The sequence below is a fragment of the Mauremys mutica genome, chromosome 8, assembly GCF_020497125.1.
Source record: "Mauremys mutica isolate MM-2020 ecotype Southern chromosome 8, ASM2049712v1, whole genome shotgun sequence".
Lineage (NCBI taxonomy): Eukaryota > Metazoa > Chordata > Testudines > Geoemydidae > Mauremys > Mauremys mutica.
The window spans coordinates 15545871-15572991 of record NC_059079.1 but is presented as its reverse complement, the minus strand read 5'-3'; the positions used below and the strand labels follow the sequence as shown (position 1 = coordinate 15572991).

Below are 27121 nucleotides of genomic sequence, written 5' to 3'. Positions count from 1 at the left end.
TCCATCACAGTTGGCTGTGATTAATCAGATTTAGTTGATGTTCAAATTAGTTGAACAAATAACTTCTTAATTTTTTACATTCTGGGGACTGAGCAATATTATTCAAAATGTGAGCTGTGCAGCTTAGTCATGATAAATCAGAGAATGCAAATGGTATTGTTTCTTTTTCCTGGTTGGATAAAGATGGAAGCACTTACACCAACAGTGAGTATCAGTGTTTGTGCAACCTTTACTCTTGTTGGTGGGTACTTATGTGACTAATCTTATTGATGACAATGGGATTATCCAGAGAGTAAGTGTTCACCATCATGAGTAAGGGTTGTACAACTGGGCCTTGTAAATTTACTACACAAGTCCTTATGCATGTAATTTTGACATTTCCTTTCTGCAAACTATAAGTCAGAAGAACGTGATCACTTGAATGTCTGTGCAGTGCAAACACAAAAAGAGAGGGTGACAGCAGTTTAACAAATTTAAAATATTTTCTTGCAAAAAAATTTTTGTATTCACCTATGCGCTCATAATAGGATTGAAAATTTTCTGCTCATTCTTGCCTGTTAACTTAGGAATTATAAGGCTTAATTGGCTCCTATGATTGTAATGGAAAGCAGTGTAACAATTAAAAATAACTACCAAGTTTTCAGATATCTTCTTCCAGCAAAGGAGAGCCCCACAATGCTACTTGTGCACCATCCGTAGCCTGTGATTCTGGAAAAGGACATAACTCATATGTTGACATAGGCAGGACTTTTCATTCAAGTACCATAATAAATGTTTGTTTAAAGTAAAGATAAAAAACCCTCGGTGCTTGATGCTAAGACAAGCCTGTTCATGCCTAATAAATTGGAGAAATTGCTCAAGAATACTTCATCCGTATGAAAACATGAGCCCTGTACTGCTGCCAAGAGAAGTGAGACCTGTGGTCTCATGCTGTGTAAAGTGATGGTCACACAAATTAGTGTTTCCTGCGTATGGCTCTCTCTCAAACACAATTTTCCTGAAATGTGAAAACATTCCAGGGAAATTACTAGCTATTATTTACTTTTTTCAGCCAAATAGTCCCCGTTTGGGTACGTTCACCTTTTTGCAGAGCTGTTTAGCTTACCAAGCCCCACACCAAAGCCTGAGGCACCATCTTTAGATAATCTGAGCAGCAGAGCAACATCACACCATGTCCTCCATTTAAAATTCAAGGGAGATATGGGGCCAGGGAGGTATAAAGCATGGGCAGGAAGCCTTCTTGGCAGCACTCTTGTGGCGGGTGCTGTACAAACATATAAAGACATTCTGTGCCATCCCCAAGAGTTTCCAGATTTAAAAAAAAGGATGATCTCCTTGCTCACACCCCAACTGACCACTACTTTGTCCAGGTACTAACCGACCTTTCTGTCAAGCCACTTCACTCATATTCTTTTCAACGCCTCGTTTCCCTCCCCTCCCTTGTTAATACTGCTGCTGCTTTAGTGGCAGCCTGCCTAAGTTTTCTACCTCCCAAAGGTTTTGGCCTCACCCTTGGGAGATGGCCACGGCTGGACCCAAGGAGGTAGCGTAGGATAATGGTACTGGAGCTGAGACACACACTGGCCTCCCAGGGCTGGATAGGGGAGATGCTTCCTGCCATTTCTATTTATTTTTCTGACCAGCTCAGAAAAAGAGCAACCTTCCATTGCACTGATCTGAGTGTAGTGTTATGTAAAATACATCCTCTGGAGCTAGTAGCCGCTGTGTAAGATAGAGACATGGCTAAGTGCAAAGAGGGACAGGAATTTCAGCTCACAGATTATAGTTGTACGATGCCAGTTGTGAAGTGATGTGCCTTTAGTTTACTCACTTGGTGTCCCGTTTTGCATCTTCCTCAGGAATACAGGTTTGGAAGTTGAAGTTGATGAGCATAAGGTCATTTCCAGTGTAGCATTAGAAGCAGAAGACAAAGATTCCCCCAGGGATAAACTCCATTACATCGTCAACAGCGTGCAAAAATTAGGAGACCTAAAGTTAATGGTGCTGACGTCTTTCAGTGTCCATCTATTTTTTTCTTGTAAGCATGCAGCATTCCCACTTAATTCTGAACACAGTATTTGCACACCTGAAGTGGTCCACACTTAACCTCTTGCATGGTTTGCCTTTATTGATAACATAAATAGTAACAATAAAACAAACCGCAGCCAAAATTCTCCTGATTTTGGTTAGTCCTAGGAGTTCACCCTGTAGTACCTCTCTTTCTCTTCCCCAAATTTCCTTTGCCTCAGAAATAAAAGGATTTCAGTGTCTACCCTTTTTGAATTAAAGCTAATAGGACCCACCTGATCTGACATCAACATGAGCCAGTAGACATAACCCTACATCACTGCGCAGAGTCTTAGCATCTGACATTACGATAAGTCAGCAGAAAAATGTCACCTCTCTATACTGGGTCCTAGAAACTGACACTTTGCTCCCTGACTCTTTGAACCATCTCTTGTAATGAAACATTTTATCTGACTTTTATATTGGTTCACTAAGCCACTATGCTGTCTTCTTTCTTTTATAATTAAGCAACTTGAGAAATCCATTGGGGTCGATAAATTTTGAGAACGCTTATATAAAACAGAATATAAAGTGGATAGTCTTGCCATCAGAAGCTAGTAAAAGTCAATCCCTTTATGTGGCACCTCTACAAATGGCATTATGTCATTGCAAAATATTAGTAAGAAATTGTAAGGTTTTTATGCAGGGCTATAAAATGTAATGAGTCTCACATAATTTACTAATATAAATGCGTATGTGTGGAGGGAGACAGGGAGTGATTTTAAAAGTAGAATTCCAGCTTTTTGGCATCTTGTGTGCGTGAGGAAATCTATCTCATAGACATATATTACAGTGTATTTTAGCATTTTTTTGTTTTGCTTGCTGGGAATGCCCAAAAAATCGTTCCAGGAGTCAGGTGGTCATGCTTGACAATTTTTCAGTAAAAATAGCAAAATGGTAAGAAAATGGACAATGTTACGGTGCTAGTTAGGATGGCTATATTAGTTCTTGGCTATGGTATAGCGCTTTAACTGTCTGCTGATGCCTGCTAGTTGAAGCAAAAATGTTGTAGATTTAAAAAAAAAAAAACCAACGTGGTATATTTCAGTGCTCAAAGTTTGCTTTTTTTTAAAAAAAAAATTATATATAATGATATGACCAATCTTTTGAGTCATTAATTTTATCAGGGGATCATCTGAATGAGGTTTTATGTTCTGAATGCTTGAGTTGTGTCAAAGTTAAACATGATCTGTGAAGTTGGGGAAATAAGTTCATTGCTTCTTCACTGTTCAGTCTCATGGACATTAGCAAACATGTTTGCTAATAAAAATGTATAGTAGGGATTGAGCCTTCTAAATAAAAAGCCTAAATTCTCTGGGAGATGGTTTAAATTACAAGCTCAGCTTTTTGTCCTGTCTGATGATACCGGTCAATAATGACAGCAAGCTGATCAAAACTGGAAGAGGAAAGGGTATGATAGACCATATTCATTAAATATCCATGCTAGACATTATATAGGAGCAAGAGTAAATATTTCAATAGTGAGACTGTTTAACCAAATCAAAACTCTTTTCAGGTGCCACAACTGTTCACTATTGCATGTATGAATGAACTGTCTTTTCCGTCCAACAACAGCTTCATTAATATTCGTAACTCTTTAGCAGATTCAGACCTAAAGAGTTAGAAGTTCTAAAAGATGGCAAACAATCAAATTGCCCAATTTTTATGGGTTTTGGAAGCATGACTTTGTAGGACTGTAAACAGGGCTATGGCTTCAATGAAAGTAATGTATATAATATATATTCAGATTTGGAACCCAACACGGTTGGGTATTTTCAGCATTGCTACCTCTTCTGATGTGTGCTAAGTCTTCCTTGGGCAGGTGAGATGCCGTGCAGGAGCTTGCTGGGTGGGATGATGCTGAGGTGTGATGGCCACTGTGTAGGGTAAGTTATTAGCAATAAAAAATAGGGTAATAATAAATGCATGCAAAATTAACTTGTGCCTCTGCATTTCAAAAAACTAACAAGTATGGTGGCACCATTGACCTTAAAGAAGTATTCCATTGGGTTCTAAGTGCCTGCTGTGATTGCTGCCGGCCTAGGTGGACTCCTAACCCTCTTCTGCCCTCCCATCCCCATCACCATAGCAACACCCGCACATTCCCGACAAGTTCTTGCTACCCCAGTCTCTCCCTCCCTTTTCCCTGGCAGACTCCAGACACTTGGAAGATATTCTTCTCTAGGTTCCTCAAAGAGGTAAGTGGATCTACTGTAACTCTCCTCCCAGCACCCCACAGCCTTGTCCTACCCTGTAGCTCTTGGCAAACATAGAGTGCTCAGTTAGGGGCAACATTCACCTGAATCTTTTAAAGTATTTGTCATTGGAAAAGGGTCTGGGGTGAATTTTGATCATTTTCTTAGTCCAGAAGTCAGTTCATAAAGGTGTAAGCTATTTCTAGTACTGTGGACATAAATGGTTGTAGATGCTACAGGTTTGTGCAGGGTGGTACGTAATGCCTCTTTGCCATAGCCAGGACAATTATAAATGTACCCTAGGGTTTGAAGCTGCTGTTTGTGGTGTCTAGACTTGTGATTACTGAAATTGAATTAAACTGGAGGAAATTAGGCGAGGAGAGTGGGCTCCTGGAGGGAGGGAGTGTGGAGGATGGAAAAGATAAAAGAAAGCAAAAGCCCCCACATGTCATCCTGATGTTTGGAAGAAGGCTATTTTGCTGCTGCTTGGTTGTTTTTTGTTTTTGCTTTTTAAAGTGAGCTGGGAAGAAGCCATGATGGCACTTTTTACCATGCCCTATACAAGCAATGCATGCATACCAGCGGCTGCTAGTCTGAAAAGGCCAAACAGACTAAACATCCTCAGAAACTCCCTGCCCATACTGCCTCCACCTGGGCCTTTTGAATGAGTTGCTTTAGAGCTAACAAGACTTTGCAGTGGGTGATAGGTCCCAGCTGAACTAGTCTAACTCTAGACAGAATTATTCTGGCAAAGAGTTTGAAAACATAATCCAGTATTGAGACAGAGTTTGGGATGGAGTGGAAGGGACGCTGAACCACTGATGGGAAAAGGTTATTGATAGTGGACTAGTCCATCTCTTGCTCTGGGCAACCCCTTTCTTGTTCCTCTCTTCTATTTCTTTAGTTGTCTTTTTCTAATATCTTCTCATCATGGTATCTAAGTGCTTTGTGCCTCCCCTTTGGCAGAACACCTGCTTCTGGCCAGCTAGCAAGTACAAATAGAAACACCTGAGTGTCAGCTATGAACATTACAGTGTGCTACAATGGATCCATCTGCGGTATTTGGCACATGCCAGGGATTTTTATATGTGACTGGCTGGGAAGTAGGATACCAGAGAGAGACAGAGGGGTGTGTGAGCATCCACTGGGCAGACAGAAAACATTGTTTTGGCTAGGGTGCCAACTAGGGTTAGGTGGGACAGTCTGGATTTCTCCCAGCTAATGCATTCAATAAACATTTCTAGGTTGATTCCAGAAAGGCAGGAGGTAGTTTTTCCAGAAGGACAAGCTTAGATGTTGACATTAGTAGTTGTTTCATTTCTTTAGAGAATAAAGCTAGTACCCCTAATAATACTTCAGGCAAAAGGCTTATTGTACGTTACTCCATTGCATGTACCATGTCTTGTGGATTGGCCCATGTGTTAGCTGTGGAAAAGGCGCCCCAGTGGGTTTTTCTTTTTTCATTTGTGTGTACGGATCCAACCATTTCATTCTGTTTTTCAGGCCATGTTATCTTGGATCACTCTGTATCCTGGAATGAATTTCACTTGAGAGGATGTGGACAGGAGCCTCCTCTGGTATTTCCATACTAACATCCTGGGTCTAAAGAGTTATGATTGTTTTCAGTTTTACGTGACAGATGGGGAGAACAGCTGCCCACCGGAAAGCTTCTACATCTCCATTAGAAATGTGGGCAAAGGTAGGAAATGAGCCTACAGCAATCATGGGAAGGTTTAGCCCAATGTATCCAGTTCACCTAAGTGAAAACTGCAGCGTGTTAAAAAGAAAGGAAATGCTCCTTTTCCCTTTATGTGGCACTGATGTATTTTAAAATGCATGGGCAAAGTTTGTAGTTCATTTCCTCCGAAGAGGCCAGCTCCTCCTGGCATTCTGATGAACAAACTCATTAGAATAAAATCCATTATGCGCATAACTAATGACACAAGTTGACAAATCTGTTGACAATTATGGCCACATCCCTCGTGCGTTTACTCATAACTCATTGAAGTGGCCAAGAGAAGGGAGTTCAGTCCAGAAGTCTTACAGCTCACCAGCTCCAAGCGCAGTGGTCTGAGATTATTTCCCCACTGGATTATAAAACTGTCATTAGCGAAGGTAACTCTCTTTGTAGGCAGGGTGGGGGTATTCCTGGGCTCTTATTCTTCTGGTTGGGTGGAAAAAAAAATCACACAAGGTCCGTTCCAAGTACTATCGCATGTCCTTTAGAAATGAATAGAAATCAAATTGAGACACCAGTGTCCTCAGAGTGTTACATTTTACTAAATTCTTGCCAGGCGGCTGTAATTTATTGAATGTAGGTTTTGTGAAATAGTGCTCCAGTCAGTGAGAAATTGGCACAAGAGAAATGGAGGCAGCTAATTCTCAGGGGGTCCTTGTTGGCAAAAACCCTCTATTGAGTCCTCATGCTACTTGTGCTCATAACTGCCGAAAAACCAGGAGTGCCATCTGCAAACTGTGATTCATAAACACTCTGTCAGTCTGCCATGTACCCTGACATCATGAAATAACAAGAAGCAGCATTGTAATAAAGAGAGGAGGTTTGCAGTCGACCAATTAAATGCATCTAATTTATTTCTGTTACAGCTGAGGCTTTATTTATTAGTAAACAGCTGCATTTGTTACATTTTTTTTCTTTAACTAGGAGTGTGCCAACTGGCACTTTTGATAATCCATTAATCCTAAATAATCATCTGGGTACTTCATGGATGCTGGGGAAAAAAGAAAGAAAAGGTTATTAAAAATTAAAATGTAACCTTGCAAGTAGGATGGAGGGTACTAGCCTGCAGTTGGCCTACATGAGTTACAGAGACATAAAGTTAGCAGGGCAACTTGTGTGCTGAGTATACACCCTCATGCACCTGCCTTGGCAGTCAACTACAAGGGAGGTAAACCCCATGCAGGACCTGACCCTATGAATTTTAAACATAGCCTGTATGTGGAGAAGGAGCATTTTGCCTGCTGGTTTCCCTTCCCTCCCCCTTTCTTAATGCTAACTTGATTCTCAGCTTCACTAAGAATCTGCTAATTGGTTGTCAAAGTCTAATTAGCTGATATTACAAAAAGTGTGTGTGTGTGTGTGTGTGTATATATATATATGTGTGTGTGTGTGTATATATATATGTGTGTGTGTGTGTATATATATATATATATATATGTGTGTGTGTGTGTGTATATATATATATAGAGAGAGAGAGAGAGAATTTGCCTTTTATAATTGGAGCTGAAAACCCAACCTTTCCCCCTTCTCCCCCTGTGTGTTAATTGAGTTCTAGGACTTTTCAGTGTATTTTTAATGCTCTCTCCTTTTCAGTGCTCTGGAAAGCTTGGCAGTTAATGAGACAATAATATGTGCAATCAAGGAAAAATGTGGTACAAAATAGGCAAAGGCTTGTGCAATTGGGGGGTGGCGATTGGAGTGTGTGTGTAGGGGAGGGAGTGGGTCTCTCTAAATTGGAGTCACAAAACTAGTACTAATCCGTGAATTTTCCCCTTGTATGCGTTTTCCACCCCACCTCCACTTCCCAAGTGGGAATAATACTTGTAAAGAACTGTTTTACTATCTAAAAGGGGTGCCCTCATGACAAGATGCTCCTGCATCTTGCTGATGCAGGAGCAACTGGATGAAATTCTCTGGTTTGTGTTATACAGAAGGTCACACTAGATGAACTGATGTACCCTTCTGGTCTTAAAATCTATGACTACATTAAGAGCCTCTCCCATCACTCTACCCTTCTAATATATGTTCTGATACTGTGCTCATCACCATGGTATCTGAGCACCTTCCAGCAGTGCCTTATGCATCATGACTAACATCTGCCATGTGTTGTTTGTTCCTTCATCCTCTTCCCAGGGGGAGAAGTGTATGCAGTGGAGTGTCTTGTTTTGGTAGGGTTTTTAAAATATACATGTTGCAGTATATTTTTTAAAAGGCATTGCTTCTAAAAAGTTGTGGGCGCACATAGGTGTCCTGTACGTGACACACAATACATTTACTTTTTCAGCCATATTGTCCTCTTTTCTACCTTCTCTCTTCCTCCCTGGCACCATTCCCTCTGGACCTGCTTTTAAACTGTCCCCTCTGCTCCTCTTGTCACCCTAACTTCTCTGTTCCTTCTACCGCAAACCCACCAATGTTCTATTTCAAGTAGAACGTTCAAGCCCAGGATGTTTGAGCAAGTTCATAACAAAAGGCACACAAATCTGCCCCGACCCTGGCAGAGAGAGAAAGAGAGAGAGAACGCACAGTGGCCATGTAAACCTAATGGAACTTTCAGGAAGCTGCCTGCAAAAACGCTGAGGGCTGAGAATGCCCAAGTCAGAGAGGCCGGGCAATATTGCCAGTCTTGAGAGTCCAACTGTGTTTTTTCTCTAGGTTATTGGATATGGAAATGATTTCTTTTTCTTTTTTTTTAAATACTAGGGCCAAAATCTGCCATCAAATAAAAATGACTTCACTAGAGATCTGATGCTAGGATTTGTAGCCCGTGTCAATTTGTACCCTATGTATATTGAAACATAAGAAAAAAGCGATGATAACAGTAATTGATTGGACTAACCAGAAGATAACTGACATCTTTATGTATTAATCTGATTTTAATATATTATTCTAATTCCAGATGCTACAGTATTATGCTGCAAAGATGTTTTTTTTAAATAAATTACTAGATGATGTGCAATGACCAAGCTATTCAAACATAGGTGCTTAAAGGGAGTCACCTAGGCTCCGCCTCAGAATGTCCTGAAGTCAACGTGACGTACGTGTGTGTTTTAAGAGCTGTGTTGAATCTGGGCCCTAATTCCATAGTTAGAGACCTAACTAGATGGCCTAATCTTCAAAGGTGCTAGGTACCTGCGGCTTTTATAAATTCCATTACAAGTGTGGACCCTCAACATTCCTAGGGCCTTGTCTGCACTGACAGGTTTTGGGACATCTTCCACCATTGCACAACTCAGGTGCAACTCCACTGGTACTAGCAATGGTATGGACCCTACTCTCGACCAGCTGCTGGCATTCTTGGCACCGCATCATCTAGTACGACTCTGAGAATGATATGAGAACTTGATATTGTCAGTCTACACAGTCCCATGACAGGACGCCCAGCAAGGGAAAGATTCCCCCAAACTGCCAGTTAGACACAACTTAAGCATCTCAAGTTGGGCATCTCAATATAAAGACTGCTCTTGAGAACTTGGCCCCAAACCTTTCTGCCTTATTTTTCCCCTTCTGTAAAATGGAGATAATAATACTTGCCCACCTTGCTGGTGTTTTGTGATGATCAATTCACTAGCATTTGAAAAATACCATATACACTTTGCAAAGAAAACTAAATTCCTTAGTTGTTCTAAGATGTAAATATGAGTGGCTAAATCCTCAGCTTGTGTAAATTGCCATAGCTGCATGGCCTTCAAGTGAGCAACAACAATTTACACAAGTTGAGGCTCTGGCTTGCTACGGCTGAGTATCTGCATAATCTTATATTTGTAACCTCTGTGCTCCATCCCCTCTATTTCCCAGCACCCACTGATGTTTGTTCCTCTCATTTGTTTAGTCTTGTCTTTTATTTAGACAGAAGCTCTTTAGAGCAGGGGATGTGCCTGTCTTTGTTAATGTAATGCTTAGCACACTATGGGCCCCAGAAATCTAAGAAATAATAACAACACTAGAATGAACACACAACCTTCCAGTGACTGGCAGCCTTCTGTCACCACAGGCTTGGAAGTATTTTTTTAAACATTGCCATTGGGTTACAGAATTACCTTGGGCAACTTCACCTCCCCATGCCTCACTTTCCCATCTCTAAAATGGGGATAATGATACTGATCTTGGAAAGTGCTTTGAAGTATGACACTACCTATGCCGACCCTACCTACAGTGTAGACACTACCTATGCCGATAGGAGGGATTCTCCCATTGGTGTAGGTAATATGCATCCCTGAAAGACTGGCTTAACTATGCTGCTCACCCCTGACTGATGTTGGAAAACTGACCTAATTGTCTAATGTCTAACAAGTCGTACAGGCTTCTCCCTCAAATCTTCAAGGTGCCCTTATGCTGAGTGTTGTGATCACAGTAGACTGAAGTCAGTTACATTTTGGGGACAGGGAAAAAATTGTTTTACAGGCCCACTCAAAAATGCTAAGGCCTTGTGTAGTTGCCACAAAGCCTGATTAAGGGGGGGCACAGAGGCTGTATCTCCTGAGTTTCAGGCAAGCTCCCTGACCTCTGGATCATCCTTCCCCTGCCAGCTTTGTTCCTCTCTCCTTGACTTTGATGTTTCCTCCCACACTCCTTGATCTCTTTTGGAAATAGCCTGGAAATGGATCCCAGACTTCAGATGAGCCTTATGAATGTAGTAATACTTTTTCCTAGAGGCAACATATAACTGGAAATCCCCCACCTCTTTTTAAAACACAACTTTAATGACTTGACTTCTGCCAAATGTTCCAAGTCCTGCATTTTCAAGTATGTGTTCCAAGGAAGAGTTTTGTGGTGGTGTTTATTTTTTTTTATTTCCAAAAAAATTGCTTTCAATTCACTTGATAAAGGCAAAATAACTAATTGTGTTTATACTGTGGTTAACCATGAATAAGTTCCTAAGAAATTAGTCACCTGCTTAATGCACGAAATATAGTAGATGCAATACATCCAAGTGTCCCGTTGGTTTCAGTGGCATACCGGTACAGCACAGCAGATGCAGTGGGAAGCCAGCAATGATGGTTTTCATGGTTAATAGCCATGAAACATTTTGGGTAAGATTGAACCATCAAACTGGTTTTGAGAGCAGTGCCGCAAACTTGGTGCAGAACAGAGTTTGCAGCAGGAATAAAAAAATACATATTTAGAATCAACCATCCCCAATATTGCTATCTGAAGTGAATAATAGGAGCTGTGTTGTACATAAAAGTCAGCTGGCAACATTATAAGAAGGTAAAAGGCATGAAAACTGCTGGCTCAGTGCTACAAACACCCTGCTTGTCCATTATCATCAACATGTTAATCTGCAGCAGTGCATTAGGAAATCGGCATGGCATTTTTTCTTTTTATATATACTATCAAATGTAAAGTTTCTCTTTGCTTCAGCCTTTGGCTTCCTCCTGGTGATATGAAGTTCACTCATCCTGGGCCCTGGGATAGTCCAAGATGCCATTCTCCAGTTTTGTCCCATTGTTGTCAACCAGCTGATTGTGTTGTAATTTTAACACTTTCATTTTTTATAACCTAGGAGAATTAAGAGTGGCTATGATAGAACTGTATCAGAGGGCTGTGAACTGGCAAATTATTTCTACTTCTGATCCTAGTTGTCCAGCTCCTCATTTTTTAAATTTATTTTGGCTGCTGTTTTGTAAATAGGAGAGAATTGTGTTGATCTTCCTGTGCTGCTGTGATTTTAAAAAATAAATCTAATGGATATGGAACCTCTGTTGCAGAGATTACAGCATCACGTAGCGCTATCAGCTTAAAATGCAATGTTGTGCTTAGTTCATTAAGGCATTTTGTCAGTCGGCTCATTTGGGCCTATTAACTTAATTGTTCTTTGTGAACAAATGGGTCATTCTCTCTCCACAAAGAGAGAACCTCAAAGCCAGTTTCAATATTTTGGGGAACTCACATATATGCATGCATATGTACACACACACACACAGTGCGCGCACACACTGAGTGGAATCTCCATATTGTATGGATCAGATTGGAAGTTAAAAATCAGAAGGAGGAATGTTTTGTTTTTAAAACAAATGCTTCTAGATCTGTATGGTTGTACTGTTGCAAATGTCTTGTATGCACCTAAGTTAAAGTTTCTTTGTGCTATAAAAGATAGTAATTTAACTGAGGAAAATCCAAAACCTGGCAAGCTAAAACAAAAAATCCTTTCCCAAGCTGTTTTGATAAAGTTCTTTTTGTTAAATCCCCTACAGTGTTTTGTGGTTCATTTCCCCGACCTCTCTCTCTCTGTGTAAAAAAAGCTGATTTCTGCCCCCTCCTCTTTCCCCCCCCCCCCCATGGAATGTAAAAGGATTATCCCCCCTTTTAATTTCTCTTCCTGAGATTTTTTTTTTATTATTATTTTTAGGGGACATTGTTCTACTCACCAAACCTGTAACTTTAACAGAGGGTGACAGGGTGACCTTGACGACAGATGTTCTTATGGCAACAGATGGCACTAGCAAACCCGAGAAGCTGCTGTATGCCGTCTCTGTGCCACCTGTGCACGGTCAGATTGAGTACATCAATTATCCCGGCATGCCCATTTCCAGTTACAGCCAGTTGGATGTGGTGGCCCAGAAGGTCTGCTACGTTCATGACAATAGCCATGAGGCTAGTAAGGATTCATCCAGGTGAGAAGGCTTCCCCGTTACTCTCCAATGTATTTAAAGACCTTGAGTAGGCTAAGGGTTAAATTTGCTTCTCATTTACTCCCTATACCATGCAATAAGTGCAGTTTTTAATGACCGATATGGTAGTACCAAAGAGACTGCTTCGATAATGTTGTGGTATATTATCATCAGTACAGTCATGGCATATTTTTATTATTGAAGTCATATGTCCAAAGGCAATAGGAGACGTGCTTAGTATTGAGGGATACCTGGCTAGATGTTCGTAATCAATTAGCATGTGAAATCAGAATATGTTAGTACATATAAGAGGTTTTTTTTCCCCCTTGCCCTTTCCAAGGTCTCAGGTGGCAGGGCAAGGGAAATGATCCATTCCCTATCTGAAAAGTAGTTGCTCTCTGGTCAGTTTCTTCCTCCTGAAGAAAAAAAAAATGGTAACATTGTCTGAAATTATCGGTAGAACTTAATCCAGATGGTGGTGTCGTTTCTAAGAAAAAGCATATGTTGGCTATTATGATACTTAAATATAATGGTTTTATATTCCTCCAGTGGGTAAAAAAGGCACACAACAGGGCTCTTTTTTTATCCTATGAATGGAGTGGGGGAGGCAGGAGATTTTATCTTCCAGAATGGTGTATTTCCCAAAAGATGTGGCAAATTCAATTGATAAGAACCCGCTGTGAAAACCTACTCCAGTGGAATGTGAATTTCTGAGCAACTCTGCCCAGTAACAGGGCAGAGACTTGATTTACTGCCCACTCTGAAATATCATTTTATATATTCTTCTGGGCTTTTTTAACATGTTTTTCTTTCCGATCTGCTTTAAAAGTTATTTACGCTCCCTTTGCAGCAAAATGGGAACTATAACTAATTTTATTCTTACTATGATTAACTAGGAATAATTTCCTAAGAAATGAGTCAAATTAACAAGGGGAAGAAGCAATCAATAAATCACGAAAGCGGTCTATTTCTAAGTGGGGTTAAAACCACCATTACATAAATCATAGATTCTAAATTATGACCCACTTGGATATGAGACAGAATCTCTTTTTTTCCCCCTTCAAAACTCTTGGCAAAAGGGAAAATTAAAAAGTAGGTGCAAGCTTCTACAGCCCCTTTACACCATCCAGGAGGTGTAAAGGAGACAGAGCCACCTGCAGGAATCTTCCCCAGTATATGCAGTTTCCATGGGCTGCTGTAATAATACCCAAAATGCTGCCCTGAGCTTGGGCTTTGGCAGGGAGGGAGGGGGTGTATTCACAGCTGCATGCTGCCTACTCTCAGCTGTGAAATGGCGATTAAAGGGGTGTAACTGCCTAACATAAGTTGGAGTATCCATGGGCCAATCTAATTTATGCAGGGAATCAGACCCGGAATATGGAGGGCACAAAAGTTGCTTAAAGTCCCTTTGCCTCCCCACTGGTGTGCCTGCACCAAGCACAGGAACAGAGGGTGTGTCTACACTGCAGTTAGACACTTGCAGCTGGCCTGTGCCAGCTGACTTAGGCTCATGGGGCTCGGGCTATGGGACTGTTTCATTACAGTGTAGATGTTCGGGATTGAGCTGGGACCCTCCCCCCTTGCAGGGTCCTAGATCCCAGGCTCCAGTCCGAACCCTAATGTCTACACTGCAGTTAAACAGCTCCTTAGCCTGAACCCCCGAGTTTCTGAGCTTGAGTCAGCTGGCATGGGCAGCCCTGGGTTTTTAATTTTAGTGTAGACATATAGTGTAGCGTAGAGGGCTAGTGTGACTAGTCCTCTTGATCTAGGACCTGCCTGATCATTTTTATTACATTATTTTTCTTTATATTGTTGCTTTGACTTTGCTATCACTCATGCTGGCATAACTCCATTCATTTTAATACAATGACTTCTGATTTGCACCAGGGGAAATGAGTTCAGAATCAGGCCTGCTGTGACTATTACCTAGTTTATATTCTATTTCCTCTGCCTTGCATCAAGTGTTGTCACTTCTCCCTTTGCAAAGTGAATGCAGAAAGCACACAAGGTGCAAGGTGTGACGCTGCACTCCATAATGTTGTATGGAAATATGCTTATGAGTGTGAATATAATGTAACTGGAATATGTTTTACGCAAAAGGTCTCTTGTAAGGTATCATTACAAATCTTATAATCTACTGAGTGTTCATCCTATTTGTATGTATGTAATTATGCAAAGTGTGGGCCATTGATGGTGATTTAGAATCTTGATGGCTCCCATTGATTAGGACAATTGGTTGTAAATGGTCTGTTTACTTGCAAACCTTCCCTGGCTGCCTGCAGGCCAGCCCTGGAAGAATGAAGGCTGGGGTCTCACAGGACATGTGAACATGTCACCTGAAACTGGAATCCATCTTAAACCTTCCATTTAGAAGGAGGGGCGGGGACCCAGAGAGATGAAAGATTCCTGCCTTGTGCAAAAGCTATAAAAGGGGGTGGAACAGAGCATAGGGGGTCTCAGAAAGCCCCTGCTTTTCACCTAAGATGCCTGCTGGAACTAACAAGGACTGTACCAGGGAAAGGATTGGGCCCAGACTAGGAAGGAGTCTAGTCTGTGAAAGAAGCTTATTGGAACATCTCTGAGGGTGAGCTTTTACCTGTAAACAAAAAAAAAGAGGAGTCCTTGTGGCACCTTAGAGACTAACAAATTTATTTCTGAATGTATTGGGCTTAGACTTGCGTGTTTTATTTTATTTTGCTTGGTGACTTACTTTGTTCTGTCTGTTATTACTTGAAACCACTTAAATCCTACTTTTTATACTTAATAAAATCACTTTTGTTTGTTAGTAAACCCAGAGTAAGTGATTAATACCTGGGGGGAGCAAACAGCTGTGCATCTCTCTATCAGTGTTATAGAGGGCGGACAATTTATGAGTTTACCCTGTATAAGCTTTATAAAGAGTAAAACAGATTTATTTGGAGTTTCGGAGCTGGGTGTCTGGGTGCTGGAGATAGGTGACCTGCTGAGTAGTTTTTGGTTAAAGTCTGCAGCTATGAGGCTATGGACCAGACCTGGGTCTGTGTTGCAGCAGGCTAGTGTGTCTGGCTCTACAAGGCAGGGTTCTGGAGTCCCAAGCTGGCAGGAAAAACGGGCTCAGAGGTAACTTCAGCACGTAGGTGACAGTCCCAAGGGGATCTCCGTGACCGAACCCATCACACAAGGTAGTTGAGAATTCCAGCCCTGTTTCTTTTGGAAATGGTTTTTATTTAAGGAACGCTATCAGTAAAGCAGAGAAGTTGTGCAAACACCATCCACTCTATGCAAATGTACAAACCTTTAAACTAGAAGTGCTAAAACATCTCAAAATTTAGAAATTTGAGCAAACTTTTTCCTCAAAATTTTGATGAGGAAAAGAGATCGAAAGGAGCGTTCCATTTTCTAACCAGCTCTTCCTGTAACCTCATATTTGCAATTATTTTTATGAACTATTTTCCTCCCTAAAAAAGCCATAAAATGGAACCAATTCACTGGTGTCTGTGGGCCCAATTCCCTTGAGGTCACTTGAGCTATGTTTGCTTATGCCCGTGAAGAATGGTTCCCCAATGTTTTGTATTCTAGGCCAAGGCTGTTAGCTGGTGTAAATCAATACAACTGCATTTATTTCAGTTGTGCTAGGTCCATTTTACACTGGCTCTTTGGCTTTATAAAGAAAGTTCATAATGCTGCTGCTAAGAGTCTCCTTATTTTGTAATGTGCTTCTCTGTCCAGAAACATTGTGTGTGTTTGTGTGAGTGATTCTTTTGGATTCATTCAGTTGTTTGGTTTGGTTTCCATGGAGCAAATCCTGGTCCCTCTTTTACAGGTGTGGAGAGCTTTCTGGCAGTGGAACTGGTATAGTTCCTCTGGACATGGTGTGTGTGTGTGTGTGTGTGTGTGTGTGTGTGTGTATAATTAGAGGGGCTACACAAGGGATGCACACACGTTCCCCATGTGGCACAGAGCTCAGTTCCACATCTGCTCCCATCAGCAAGTAGGTGTTGTGAAAGGCCAGGGGCCTCAGTCTTTCCTTTGAAAATTAAAATATTTTGAAACTGTAAAGCCCTATGTGCTAAACTGTGCCTGTAGGCCCAGTGTTGAGCTAAGGGTGCTGTGTGAGCTGCTTTCCCCCTGCCCTCCCCCATGAAGGACTAACCGTGCACGGCATTAGGACTCAGAGACACCCTGGGAATTGTGATTCCTTCTCTACTTCCCCCTTGCTCTAGGGCAGTGGTTCTTAACCTGGGGTGCACGCACTCCTGGGGGTGCGAGATGCCCTTTCTGGGGGTGCAAGACATGCCAGAGTTTTGTAGACGGTAAATCATCGAAAACACAAATTAAGCACAGGCACGTCAGTACAACTACTTTGTTTAATCAAACCTACGTATTTATTAACATTATACATTTTTTAATGATTACTGTAATAGACAAACAGAAATATATCTAGGTTTAAAGAACTGAGCTACTTCAATGAGTTTTGATAAGGGGTGCGAGAACATATTTTGAGCACCAAAGGGGTGCAGACTGCAGTAAAGGTTAAGAACCACTGCTCTAGGGAGAGTAGTAGTTTGTTTCTGGCCTGTACCAGCAGTGAATTCTGACAATCCCATGGTGTGTCACCTGCAGTGGCCAGTGAGGAGAGGGATGGTAGAACCAAGACTCCACCTCTCTCTCTGCCAATTTTCCACCATCCTGTTCTGGGAGCAGCTTGGGAATGCAGCATCTACTTACTCCTACACATGTAAGATGAAATCCTGGTCCTATTGAAGTCAATTGCAAAGCTTTCATCAACTTCAGTGGGGAAGGAATTAACGTCTGGAATTAAAGGCCATGTCTTGATGGGTAAACGGTGTTTTTTCCCCAATCATGTTAGCTCAAAAAGGCCAGCTAACCTAACTTCAGATGTATTTACCTGCATTTTAATGGGGTTTCTTAATCATGTTAAACTATCTTGAGCTAACGTAGTTGAAAAATATGCCCTTTTCCCCTACCCAGACATACCCAAAGTCTGGGTAGCTCATGCAGGGATGTGAGCAGAATTCTTGCTTTGTACTATGGGTATGTAATGCATGTCACACTCTGGCTCCAGGTAGCTGCTAATTGTTATTGCTATACCCTTACCATTATATGAACTGTGCTGTTATGGAATTGGCCAATCAATGTTGGGCGAGACTATAGCATCATTATTAGGAGTAGAGATTTCACCAGCCGGAGTTAGCAAGACTCACCACATTTAGCATAACACACAAGTAATTCTGGGCTCCTCCTATGTGCTATTCACACACTCCTATCCACAAGCATGGCTTCAAATACCATAACTGCATTTATGACTCAATCTTCCTCTCTACTAAAGACCTGTTCACCCCCTATCCTATTGTGTATCTTGGCCTGTCTTTTTGTCACCCACCAATGGATATTCAGCCAACAACTTCAAGCTCAACACTGCCAAAAATAAGCTTCTGATTTCCCTCTTCTTCCTCTCTCTCTCCCTAATGAAGCTTTCTTCTTCTCCACCATTTCTCTGTCACCATGGATACCACCACCATCCTCCCTATCATGCAAGCCTTCAATCGAGGCATCATTTTTGATTTGGCTCTTGACTCATGCTACCAGGCCATATCCAAGTCTCGGCACCTCTGCCTACATAACACTTCAAAGATTCAGCCTCTTTGTCCTGCCAAGTCTCTTGTCCAAGTCCTGACCATCTGATCCCTTGACTAATGTAGTCCCTTCCTCTCTGGCCTGTAGGTCAGCCACATTGCCACTTCAAGCGCATTCAGAATGCTGCTGTATCTTCTTGATGTGTTGCTCCAACTGCATCAATTCCCTCCACTGAAAAAGCCTGATCACCTTATCTCTGCCTTTAGGATCCTTTTACTATTTGCCCCTGCCCTATCACTCATGTTTATTGTCTCATCAAGCCATTGACTCCCGCCTTTGCTCTGCTAGTGCTTTAGCCTCAGTCGCCAGCCAGTCCACTTCTCTCAAGCACCTTCACCTCCATGCATGGGAAAGCTCCCCATCAAAAATCCATACAGCCACCACCTTATCCTCTTTCAAATCCCTCCTTAAAACCTACTTCTGCTGTGACACCTACAAATCACTCCTGTCTGGCATTGGCTGGTCAAGTGGCAAGTCAGGACCTCTATTATTCCACTAAACACTCTACCTTATGTTATCTCCTCTCCCTCCTTACCCATGTCCTGTCCGTCTGTTTTGTTCACCTGCCCTGCCCTGTCTTTCATCTATAGACTATAAACTCTCTGGAGCAGGGACTGTCATCTTTGCTATTTGTCTGATTGGCTCTGCTTGTCAGCACAATTGGGCCCTGACCCCTGACTGGGGTTCCTAAGCACTATTGTAATACAAATAAAGTAATGATAAATAGCCCTTGATCTACAAGAATTAACAGTGAGCAGCCTAGAAATGACTCACCCAAAAACCGATTGCATTTGAAGATACCGGACATTTTCCTATATCTGCTCAGACTACAGCTAATATTTAGGTTCCCTCTATTGAAGATAAAACCCAAATACTAGCCTGGAGTTGCACTGGTGGGATAGCATTGTCAGTTCCACATTCGCGGCTGTATTTGGCATCCCCTCAATAAATGGAGGGTGATCACACAAAAGAGATTATGTGCTAAGTACCTGCAGCAGAGGGCATCGTATGTATGGCTCTTCCACCACTCTGCCATAGGTGATTTAAAACAGGTACACTGGGTTGTTGTGGGGAGGCATGGGGGAGAGAGAGATGCCCACTTTTCAAGAACGAAGGAGTTAAAAATCATTTTTAAAAAAACCCTGCACCCTAAATTAATTTCTGCTGGTAATCTATATTGGGTTAAATAACTCCTCATTATTCTTCAACACAGCTGAGGCTTCTCAAAATGTTTATCTTGTTTTGTAACTGGTACCTTCTGGCATGTTCCAGTGCCAACTCTCCTAGCCCTTGCTATATTTCATTCTCACTATTTTTGGAATGGAGCTGCTGGTTCCAGGTGATTTAATAAATTGCTTCTTTTTTTTTCCTGTGTTCCTTTTAACTTACCCATCTGCTCAACACATGCGTAACTTGCAATCTGTCGGCAGTTTGCAGAAAGACAAACTGTCAGAGCTGCGTGCATTTGACAACTTTGTTCCCAATTAGATTAGTGGTAATTTTAACAGATTTCAGGGCAATCGAAAAAAGGGATGACATGTTATTAAAGCATCAATTTTGACAAACCCGAGCACATACAATTTGAGTGTAAATTATTTTAAATGCTTTAATTAAAGCGATGAAAGATTTACCCTTTTAAGCAGGAAGTGACTGCAAGACAAATATAAAGGGAAAGTGGATAAGAGAGTTTCCTAAATGGTTTATGCTGCGCATGGCAGTCCACCACCACCATAATCTATGACTGTAATGTTGGAGGCATAGTTAATTATTCATAGCCTCCTCTCTGTAGCAGATGTGATTAAGAACATGAAGTGCAGTATTTAGAGATCTAAGCACTACCTATGAAAATCTCAGCTCAAGCCTCTTTTAGATTAGAAGCTGTCAGAAAATTGCCTGGGAATCTAAAATGGTGGATATATTTGTAAATATCACCCTTTTGCTCTTTGTTCTGCAACTCCTCCTGTAGTACAGATGTCCAAGCCCATGAATGGAAGTGAGTGGTTATCTGGAGCAAGGATTGCTTTTCCTATACTTGAGGACATGTTACCGCCTTAGGAGCACAGTAAAAGAATGCAACATATATTATTTAAACTGAATACAGCACTCAAAATTCATCAGTACCAGTGTGCTTATACCATATGTATAGTACACTTAACCATTTAAACAGCTTCATGAATTATGACACCAATCCAGCATTCTTCATGCAACAAACCTCCCATTGGCTTTACTAGATGATTTTCACAGTACGGAGCGCAGGACCCATATGTTATCCAGTATAGTGTGTTGTTGGACTAACTGATTTGTTCTACTAGAAGGAAATAATCCCTTAGTTGCATCATCTTGGTGGCTGGAAACTAATGTGCACACATTTAGCTGCACCCATGTGGATGCTCAAAATGGTGGGGGGGGGGGAAGGGTTGGGAAGGGAACAAAGAGCCCTTGATATCTCCTTGCAGCTGCTATGCAGGAGCCAGGCACAATTGCAGTCCTACCCTCTTGTCTGTACAGAGACGGCTCCCCACTAGCACCCTGTAGGACACAGGCCTCTCCAGGGAAACAAGAAGAGGTTAAGTGGTGCAGCAGGCATGCTTTTCCTAGGCACCAAGGATTTTGGGGTAAACAAAACACTTAAGTGTTTTGCTGAATCAGAGCCTAAGTCTTCGAGGAAGATCTCGTTGTTGGACAGTGAAAAATATAAAAATAAAGAGCTGCATTCTTGTAGAATTCTGCAATGTTATTTGTGCCTCTTATTTTTCATCAAAAGTTTAACTTTCATTCAGATGTTCTTCAGCTCACAGACCTGGATAGTCCATTAAAAAACCTTAATTACATAATTACCAAGCACCCACATAGTATGGTCATCTCTACATGACAAAGACTGTCTTGTATTGTGGCCAGTTTACACAGATGGATATCAATAACATGGAAGCGTACTACAGACACAATGGAGGTGCTGGGCAAATTGATAGATTTTCATTTCTAGCTACCGACAAAGTCAATCATGGTTTTCTGGTCAATGGGCAAATGAGAAAAGAGGCCATTGAATTTACAATATAGGTAACTATGGTTATTAAATGTAGCTATCTCCCTTCTGAAGCATCTCTAAAATTAAAAAGTATCTAATAAAAGACCACTAAGTCCTAACTAGAGCTGTGTTGTTAACAGATTTTTTGGTTTGCAGGCAATTCTGAAATTTAAAAAAAATAGTTTGGGGTCAAATTGAAAATGAACCTTTTCAAGAATTGTGGCAAATCAAAATTCAGAAAAATCCTTTTTGGGTCAAACAAAACTTTTCATGTAAACAAAATCAAAGCATCTTGTTTTGATTTTGACGATTTTCAACCTTTTTGATTGTTTTTTTTTAAAAAAAGAAAATTTTGAAATGAAAAGTCATTTCTAACCAAAAAAATGAAACATTTCATTTTGAAAATGTCAGAACAAATTGTTTCAGTATTTTTCAGGGTTTTTTTTCCAACTGAAATAATTTGTCCAAATAGACACAAATTTATGAAACATTTTAGTGTTGCCAAATCTGTATTTTTTTGCCCAAAAAGATTTCAGCCAAATTTTTTTGCCCCGCTCTAGTTCAAACTATGAGGGATGAACGAACTGTTTGATTTTTTTTTGCCTGCTTTTGGGAAAACTTACCTCCTTGATACCATTATTTTTCATTTTGATATGGCTTTACACTTTTCAGTTCAAGCCAAGAATTGCTGAAAATCTTGTGTGAGAGAATGTTTCCATGAAAAATCTGGGCCAAAAGTGTAGGCTCAAGAGGCTCAGATATATTGAAAATCATGTGAATTTGAAGGTGCTTCTCTGAATACAATGGAACCATTAAAATATCTGAGATCAAATCTCTATTAACTGCATCTGAAAGTATGTACCAAGCCTATTGGGCCTCTTAACTGCAAAATACTGTAAACTGAAATAGTGTTCATTAACTGATTAGTAATTAACAATGGTTATTTCTAGGGCATGACTTAAAAGGCTTACATAGAACAAAAAATAATTTGTGCTGATTGCCAAAACTTGGAGCAAACAAATGTTATTTTTTTTAAAGTGATTAGATATTTGGTGATTTTATTGATTTACTTATTTTATTGTGCATTTAGCTCTGTGCCTCCTGATTTTGATTTACACTGCTGGCAAAGATAGTATGAAATATTTCTTGTGGTATTTCTGACCCAACCGGGTACTGGACATCTCACAAGACTATTTGATTTCTCTACCAAAGCTGTTCAGATAAGCAAATCAGGAGTATGAACGCTTACCAGTGTGAAGCAAACAAAAGCTTTTAAGATTCACCCCTTGAGTGAATACTATCTATTGTTTTTCCAATACTCCACATTGTATAGTCTCATTTCAGTTGTTGGATTTAGTGTGCATGTGCTGGGTGGCATTGGTGGCCTGTGAGATATAGGACATCAGACTAGATGATCTGGCAGTCCCTTCTGGCCTTAGACTCTATGGCAACTGTGAGTTTTTCAGAAGAAACTACATCACTACATAGAGTTTGTTCCAAGCTATATAGATTAGTAATGGGCATACACTATAAAATTCAGATCTGGATTTGAACTTTGCCAGAGTTTGGAGGTTATAAGATCTGGCCAGTTCTACATTTCTATGATCCTATGATTTAGGAGCAAAAGGCCAATTAACTTTAATTGAAAATCCTTTGTCTCTTGATTGCTAGAGATATTCACCTTTATTCTCTGTAACCTAGAATATCCTAATTTTCCTTCAGTGTCATTGGTATTTTCTGATCTTCTTGTAGATAACTTGGACAATTGACAGTAATGTCATCTGAAATTTGAGGTGCTGGGTATTGAAAAATTATAGGTACTGTGAGATTTGTCTGGCTAACATTTCAACAACAAATGAATTATTTCTTGTTCCTTATCTCTCATTTTTCTCTGTAATTCAGAATTCCATAACAACTGAAATGTGTATGATATAGAAAAGCAGAGTTCAACATTTTAGAGAGTAGAGGACCAGATTCCTAGTCAGTTTAAATCAATGTAATTTCACTGATTTACTGGAATTTATTCCAGTTCAGTGAGAATCTGGCCCAAAATCTCCAGCTAAAGATTTGTAAACCTTCTGGTATACATTCAAATTCTGTAGCTTGCTTGCAAAATAAAACACTGTCCCTTTAAGCATACTCCTTACTGTGTGTGCTTACTTAACTGCTTATTCAGAACTGACAGCTTTAACATGTCTGGTAAATCAGCCTTCACAGTCACCAGAGAGAGGCACCTCTGGCAAAAGTTCAGAAGTCAGTGTTTTGGAAAGATTGGTTTGACCAGCTCTCAAGTGAGAGAGAATCCCAGACCAAACACAGTTAAATCTTAAACGACATTTAACCACTGTGATGCTGAGGCTTGTTGCTGTTGAAATGCCTTCAAACCTCCAGATATATTCACTCATTTAAATCTCAGGTTATATTTATTGTGATTTAGCTCTTCTACTTGTTTGTTGTTGTTGTTTTAAAATCCTAACTCAATATCTCATGAATTATTGGATAGGCTTCTGCCAGAAATTTTAAAAATATGCCTTTACACCTAGACATTATAATAAAGGTTTTGTCTTATTTTTCAGAACATATCTCCATGATTGCATCTTCAATACCTATTGTTAGGATGCTTTCTTTATTCTAGTTGGTGTCTTAAACAGTCACTCGGCAAACATGTTTTCATCCAGATTGTTTCATATTTAGTTCACAAAAATAAAATAAAAGGTATATAAAGAGTTAATAGGAAGTAGCGCCCAAATTGCATATTTCTTAAACTCATGTCCTAGTTTACTAATCAGTTGTCATAAGATGTCATGTGGGGAACCATCACTTAAGAACTGCAGAATGCAGTCAGTGAAGCAACTAATTAGTTGGACAGTGGCATGAAGGTGTGCATCCCAAAGGAGTGCAAATTATCAGAACAGGTGAAGAAAGTTTTGATAGATCAGTATGTCAATGGTATAAAGCTCAGCACTTGGCTGAATTACAGTGACACAGACTGCTAAGGCAGCTTTGTTCCTTTTTTAGGGACTGTACACTACAGGGGATTGAAATTAACCAGCATTTTCCTTCTCTAGACTTTTTTCAGACCGAAACTACCAGTTAGCTGCATGCTTGAAAGAACACAACCCGAAATGTACAGGGGTTAGAATAGCTGAACATTTCTTGATTTAAATTCTGAACACTTGTGGCTTCCTCCTTTCTACACTGTAGTTGGCTGCTCTGCTCTCATCCCTTCTTCACAGTTGTTGCAAGAATCAGTTTTCCTTATTACTCATTTAGGCACCAGAATTAAGAAACACCAGGATTACCTTCCAGAGGCAAAGGATGAATGCATATATAGTACAGTGAAGAGAGATACAGCTGTCTTTTGCCTTCTTGTCCCATTGACTATTGCTGTGCCCCTGAGTGGATCATCAGCAGCTGGGATGGAGCCTGGGAACTCTGAATCTAATTGCATAGGCCTCTGCTGCCTAAGTTAAATGGCCCAGCTCTGTTAGCCAAGGTTGTGGCGGATCATGAACCTCTGTCTGTGGCCCAGCCACCGTTAGAGGAGGACCACACTGAGCTACACAGACCTTTGCTGAATCTGTGCTTCTAGGCGCTAGCCCAACCACGGCTGTCTACATGCACAGCACGGTGCGGGAAGCATTCACGGTAAGTGAATATAGTAACTCCTCACTTAACGTTGTCCCGGTTAACGTTGTTTCGTTGTTACGTTGCTGATCTATTAGGGAACAAGCTCGTTTAAAGTTTGGCAGCTTGCAGCATTCTCTGGAAGAGCAGCCCCTCCTTGTGGGGATTAGAACCGGGAGGTGGGGGGAACAGCCCCCGCATCAGCTCCCCTAAATTCCCTGTAAGGTATGTGGCTCGGCAGCTGCCCAGCAGCAGTTCAGCTGTCCCTCCCCTCACTGCACTCTGCCTTGGAGTTGCTCCTGGGAGCTTCCTGCTTGCTGGGGGAGGCGGGAGAGGGGTGCTGATATCAGGATGTCCCCCTGCTCCTGCCCTTCCTCGCTCTGTAGGAGGGGGACAGGATTCAGGGACAGAAAGGAGAGAGCTTGCTGGAAGCTGTTGCTTCCTGTCTGAACTGACTGATCTGCTTAAAAGAGCAATGTGCTTGGAGTGGGGTCAGCAAACTTAAAAGGGCAATGCACATCTCTCTCTCATTCATGCACGCACCCCTCAGCACTTTGGAAAGTCAGCACCTGTGCAGCTGTGCATGTGCTGTCAGGAGGGAGTGGTGCACTCCATCTGGATAGCGTGGGCTCATCGTCATGTTCAGTTTTTGCAGTGAAGTGTTTGCAGCTACTGCCCTGCATCTATTGTGTTTCCTCCCTCCTGCCTCAGTCCATGCTGCCTTGTAGAGTGTGAGGCTACATTAACAACAGCGTAGTAACCCTTGAGGGCTCAGCCAAGTGCTGGTTCATCATTTAGCAGCAAGGCATTTCCTGGGAAATATTCCACCCTCTTACTCCACCATCTCAACCAAGCTTCACAATCATTCATTGCTGTGTACAATATTAAACTGTTTAAAATTGTTTAAAAATTATACTGTATATGTATATAATGTCTTTTGTCTGGCGAAAAAAAATTCCCTGGAACCTAACCCCCCCATTTTCCTTAATTCTTATGGGGAAATTGGATTCACTTAACATCGTTTTGCATAAAGTTGCATTTTTCAGGAACATAACTACAACGTTATGTTCATCATTCATCTGACGAAGTGGGTATTCACCCACGAAAGCTTATGCTCCAATACGTCTGTTAGTCTATAAGGTGCCACAGGACTCTTTGTCAACGTTAAGTGAGGAGTTACTGTACAATCTTTAGCTGCTTCACTTGCAGTAGGTTCCCCATGAGGCTAGCAGGGAGACAATTTGGAGGAGTCCAGCTGGCTCTCCTGCTTCACTACCCCCAGGTCCAGGGAACCCGAGCTTCCACCAAAAAGATTCCACAGGGATAGGAAAAAGGGGGAGTATGAGGCTGGGTCCTCTGTCGATGTGGACATGGAGTGGGATGGATGACTTTAAAGGGCTTTGAAGTTTATGAAAAGTTCTAAATCTGCCTTTTATTATGAATAATGATCAGCTCTGTAGTGAAGTGATGGGGAAAACCAGGGGACACAGCGGGGTACTGTGCTTCTAGTTGACTTTTAAAAACATATAACTAAAAAATGATTGGCCAGAGTGTTTTTAAGAATCCTCTTTAAATCACCACATGAAGATTTGATAAACACTGTACAATTTCTCCTCTCCTTCCCTCAGCCCACATACAGTGCACAACAGGTCAAGCAACATGACAAAATCTCTCCAACACTCCAAGTGAAAGAAAGTCCAACCACCATACAGAACCTGAAAGATGACAGGCTTGGAATTCTGACCACGGCCTGCAAGCTGAAAGTCACAGATGTTGACAACAAAGATGAAGATCTCACCTTCAAAGCTCGGCGGCCTCCTTTCTTTGGGTATCTGGAAAACTCAAAAACAGGTGTTTGATTTGCATGTGAACTCTTAGCTCGAGGGATTCGCAATGGATAACTGAAACAGTATTTGGAATGGGAGTCAACTGGCACTGTTATTTCAATATTTATTATTTTACAGTACTTGAGTGTGTTATAGATACAATAGCAATCAGAAGCTCGGGTTCCTGCCCTGAAGACCGTATTGTCAAAGGCCCTGATTTTGCAAGTATTTATTCACGTGTTTAATTTTATGTGGTGAGCAGTCCCACTGAAGACAATGGGACTTCTTAACATTAAGCACTTCTTTGCAAGACAGGACCTTATTTCAGGCATGATGCAAGCAAGGAGATATTGCTGGTGGAGGAAGGAAGGGGGACCCTCAATAAAATGCAG

The 27121-nt window shown here is 41.2% G+C and overlaps 1 pseudogene; it reads left to right on the top strand.

Annotated features, from left to right (window-relative positions):
• LOC123375778 overlaps nucleotides 1–27121 on the top strand; it is a 92989-nt pseudogene that overhangs the window by 52569 nt on the left and 13299 nt on the right.